The following is a 5,350-nucleotide window of genomic DNA, read 5'->3' on the forward strand; positions in this document are numbered from 1 at the left end:
AAAATAAAAGGTTGTGACTATCCAGGAACTAAGATTCTGAGGGATCCAGAAAGACTGCTTTTTGGAGGGGATCTCCAAGCATGGAAGGTAAGAGTCAATTGAAAAGAAATGTAAAAATGGCAATTAATTCCCTCTGAAAAGCCACTGGCTATGGAAGAGAATGAGAATAAGTAGGTGAGTGAATCATTGGTATTTTAAACATTAGGAAGATATTTTATGAATTTTCATATTAGTACAGAGAGTTGCCTTTTTTCCAATATACTGTGGACAATATTAAAAGTGAAGAGTTGTTAACGTTATTGAGAATTTGTTTGTTAGGTATCGGGGAAAATGTCCCACATGATACCATATTTTATCCTGCCAAAGTACTCATCCATGATATACTTCTACATCATGTGAAATATATGACTTTGGTATCAATATCTCCTGTCTTCAATTTAGCCTTTTATTCTCCATCCCTTTCTTGTCAATTTCAAAATGTAATATAGAGCCAGAAATCTTAAATTTTGAAAATGAGATATCTAGTTTTAATCCTGGGATAATGATCAATTTTCAAAAGCCATCTGGAATACCTTTAATAGTTTTATCTGTGAAAAACAGAAAAAGTGATCATATTTATTTTAATAAAAATTAAGTTTAAATCTGATATCATAAAATGCAGAGGACATTATATTTGTTATAAAACTTTCTCCGTGATTTCCTTTTATGGGAAAGGAAACTATTTTGGAGCCATGTTACCAGCAGGAAGTGCATTCTCTTTACCTTGTACTTATTAGCTTGAGACTGACTCTTCACTATGTCACCTACTAGCTCATGATGTTGGGCAAATTTATTATTTTAAATACCTATTTCTACAGGTGAAAAATAATAATACCTGTTAGATTTGTAAGGGTTAACAGAGTTAAAAGTTGTAGGGATTTTAGAATAATGCCGAACACTTAATATTAGGTAGATGCTCTCTACTATTATTAATAAAGGACACAGGTTTAATATCCCAAAAAACTGTCTCATATCTTATTATAACCTTGCAAAAGATACTTTCTTGCTTTGCCAGGGCAACTATCACCAATACCTTAAACAACAGGAATTTGTTTTCTCACAGTGCTGGGGACTAGAAGTCCAAAATCAAGGTTTCTCAGGACAATGCTTTCTCCCAGCATCTGTAGCCCTTTCATGATAGCTTGCCAATAATATTTGACTTTCCTCTGTCACATGGTGATCTGTCTCATCCCCTGGCTTTTCCCAACTGACCGTATCTGATATATCTCTGTTCTTAAGGACTTCAGCATTATTGGATGATGCCCCACCCTGATTCAATTTGGCTTCACCCAAATGGGATCTTTGAAGGTCCTTATAGCAGTTTGATATGGTTCATGAGTTCCAAAAATAGATATTGGATTATGTTTGTAAACTGGTCTGAACCTGGGCATGATTAAATTATGACTTGGGCTTTGGGCCACATCAGTAAGGTGTTGCGTCTCTGCCCCTTTGGTGGGTGGGGACTCACAGATAAAAGACATGGCAAAGGACAGAGTTGGAGTTTTTGCTCTTGGAGTTTTGATGGTGCAGTCTTGAGCTGGAGTCCTGGGAAGTAAGCACACAGAGGAGCTTGGTCGTGAGGAAAGAGAGAAGGCCCCAGGAAGAGAAACAAGCCATTTGCCTGATAGTCTACAGCTGGCCTTGTAGAAATAAGCTGATCTCAGAGAGAGGCAAGCCATGGAAAGAGAGGAACCCAGGAAGCCTGAACCCTTATATGTGTTGGCATGCCATCTTGCTCCAACACGTGACGATAAACTTTGGTGAGGGAGGTAACTTTTGCTTTATGGCCTGGTAACTGTAAGTTTCTACCCCAAATAAATATCCTTTGTAAAGGCCAGCGGATTTCTGGTATTTTGCATCAGCACACCTTTGGCTGACTAATACAGTCCTCTTTACAAATGAGTTCACACACATAGGACCAGGGGTTATGACTTGAACATATCTTTGGGAAGACGTGATTCAATCCAAAACAGTTGCTGTCTTGGAAATATTAAGAGCATTTAGATGTTCATAAATGTGAACTCCAACTTTGCCAGATCATTATCTCCCAAATATTTTGGCTTATACACATAAAGCCCTGGAATCTGCATACTAAAAATTTTAAAAGTTTAAGCAGTAGTGGTTAAAGATATGAAATAAAATCGAACAACAAAAACAAAACAAAAATCCTATACCAGGAGAATTTGCAGATAAAATTGTAAACATCTTTAAACAATAAATGCTGCTTCTAATGAACATTAGCATAGGAATAGAAGCTGATTGTGCAATAGACACAAACAATAAAACCATATTTAAATATCTATTGTAAATTTGAAATTTCCATTCTTTAAGACATTTCAATTCTATAAGAAGGGGAGATACTCTATGATTAAATGGTGTTCATTGTACCAATGGATATTTAATTTCTGTTCTGTTGATATACTTTCAAATATTATAAAATATTTATTTTTACTCATTTCTGTTTTATATCCTTTGATTTGAAGGCAATCCTTTTCTTGAGGCTCATGCATTATTTCTAAAATGGGTAAATGGGTCAAGAATGACAACTTTAAGTAAATTGAAAAATAACTTCTGCTTTAGATGTTGCAAAACTACTGACATGATTTTATAATAGAAGTTATTTTAAATATGGAAATCCATGGTTTTCTAGTAGATGAAAATGGAAACAATATTTTATAAACACCTTCTTTTTCCACATATAATGTAATAGTAAATAAGCAAAGAATTGTTGTGGAAAAAACTTTAGTATATATGGTATTTAGGACATTTGAACATTTATATCTTGCTCCTTTCATGATTCTGTAATCTTTATGCATATAAATTAAGATATGAACTATATAGAAGCAAGCAATTATTTTAATAACAATAATGTATGAGTTGATATTTTTCTTGACTCTGTAGCAGAATTATAAAAAGGAGCTGATTTAAAACCTTTAATGAAAAATTATATCTGGATTTAATATTCTTTTGCTTGTGTGCTAGTAATTACATTCATTAAAGTTTTAATTTCAAGCAATGTTGCTTAGATAAAATTAAATAAACATCTTCTATTAGTATCTGCTTATATACTGAACATCATTTGCCTTTTCCCCTTCATTTCTTGCAATCTACATTAGATTATAATTACTTTTTCTTGTTTAATGCTTACCCATATTGTAATAATGCAGCATGTACTAAAAATTCTTATGTAGAGATGCTAGAAAGTATGAAATATTTATTATGCATATGAGAAAGCAATAAATTCATCTAAACTAATTATAGACTTAATTTGAGCAGTGCTATCTCTTCTTTTAAACAAACATTTAAAATAATATCCTTTATAATATACATTCTATGAAGCAGGTATCTGTTTCAGATGAAAATTTGTGTATCATTTGCCAAATTTAGCCAAAAGTTTTCTGTATTATATAAATAATTCTTGACGTGTAATTCCTGATGTTCGCTCAATAATTGAAACAGTGGTTTCTCTTGTCCATGGAACCGAGGCTTAGTGATGACCTTGAGAAAATATGATTTTTCTTTGAAAATGAGGTTTCATACGCACTTTGGCAGCACATATACTAAAACTGGAATGATGCAGAGAAGATTAGCTGGGCCCTGTGCAAGGATGACACTCTAATTCATGAAACATTCCATCTTTTTCTATTACAAAAACAGAGAATTGCAAGTGTTGGAGAAGATGTGGAAGAAAGGGAACATACTTCCATTGCTAGTGGGAATGTAGAATGGTGCAGCCATTGTGGAGGACAGTTTGGTGGTTCCTCAGGAAGCTAACTATAGAAATGCTATATGATCCAGCAATCCAACTGCTGGGGATATATCCAGAAAAATTGAAAGCAGGGACACGAACAGATACATGCATGCCAATGTTTATAGCAGCATTATTCACTGTTGCCAAAAGTTGGAAGCAACCCAAGTGTCCATCAATAAGTGAATGGATAAGTAAATTGTGGTATATTCATACAATGGATTATTACTCATCTGTAAGAAGGAATGCAGTATTACATTCCTTGGGACTACATGGATGAATCTTGGAGACTTTATGTTGAGTGAAGTAAGCCAGTCACTGAAAGACAGATATTATATCACCTCACTCATATGACTTAAGCAAATTGAGCAGACTCACAGTGCTAGAGCCTGGAAGACAGGTTATCAGGAGACAGAAAGGGAGTAGAGTGTGGTGAACCGATGCTCAATATGGGCAAAACCTATGATAAGGTCGAAGGGGGTGGTTAGACAGGTGGATGGGAGATAGCGGTGCTGTGATGAGATTGGGTTTGATGGTACGTGAATGTGAGGTGAAGTAGGTTGGGAGTCTAGGTTGAACTATCCATGGAACCAGGAGAAAGGCAAGAGGAAGGAGCAGGTGAACTTTGGGGATTTCTAGGTCTGTGGTTAAAACTACAATGGTGGGAATATTCTTTTGGCAAATATGGCAGGGGAGGGTAACTGGTGCAGGTCATTAGGAGCTAGGGGATATGTGGGATAGGGTGCACCTGGGGCATGCTTCTTTAGAACATGAAACTGTTCATCTTCTCATAGTGTATTATTTTCTCAGTGGGTGGAGACCCATACGATAAACAAGGAAATATTAAACTCCCATCCTGGACAGTCCTGCTATTTTCTCAATTAGAAGGGCAAGAATCTCTCAAGAACATAAGCAGTGCCTAATAAAAGAAAACAGAACAATATGTTAAGCCCTCAATATCATTGAATATACCTATAAACCTTATTCTTCAAAAAATTGTTCTGCATGACCTTGCAATGATGGATACGGGACATTTTAAATTTTGTGAAAACCTGTAAAGGTATACAGTGCAAGATGTAAACCATAATGTAAACCATTGAGTTGACCGTGGTTAGTATCAGTGCTTCAATATCTATGCATCAATTGTAACAAATGTACCATATGCACGTAGGTTGATATTAATAGGCTGGGGGGCGGGGAGAAGGCGAGGAAGTGGGGTATATGGGCATCCCCTATATTTTCAATGGGACTTTTCTTTAATGTAAAGATTCTTTGAAAATAGAGTGGAAGAAAAAAAACACTTGGAGCACACATGGAAGAAATTGTCACTGTATATAAAAGATAACATAGCTTACAGTGATATGAGACACAATGAAAAATTTCTTTTTTATTTTTTTTATTTTTGTATTTTAGGTGTTATTTTCTTATTAATTTTAATTTTTTTTATTTCTGGCTTTGTTTTGAGGGAGGTTTTGGAGTGCAGAAGGGTCACAACTGTGGCAGGGAAGGATCACTGGTGTGGAGTGTTGGTGATGGCAGAATGTGCGGGAAGGCTACACCTAA

General features: G+C 35.3%; 1 non-coding gene across 1 annotated transcript; it reads left to right on the forward strand.

Moving 5' to 3' along the window:
- The first annotated feature begins 3,579 nt into the window (after positions 1 to 3,579).
- Positions 3,580 to 3,681, forward strand: LOC111760534 (U6 spliceosomal RNA). The gene has a single exon (XR_002794189.1). It is a non-coding gene; the product is annotated as a U6 spliceosomal RNA (small nuclear RNA).
- Positions 3,682 to 5,350: the final 1,669 nt, after the last annotated feature.

The sequence above is a fragment of the Dasypus novemcinctus genome, chromosome 13, assembly GCF_030445035.2.
Source record: "Dasypus novemcinctus isolate mDasNov1 chromosome 13, mDasNov1.1.hap2, whole genome shotgun sequence".
NCBI lineage: Eukaryota > Metazoa > Chordata > Mammalia > Cingulata > Dasypodidae > Dasypus > Dasypus novemcinctus.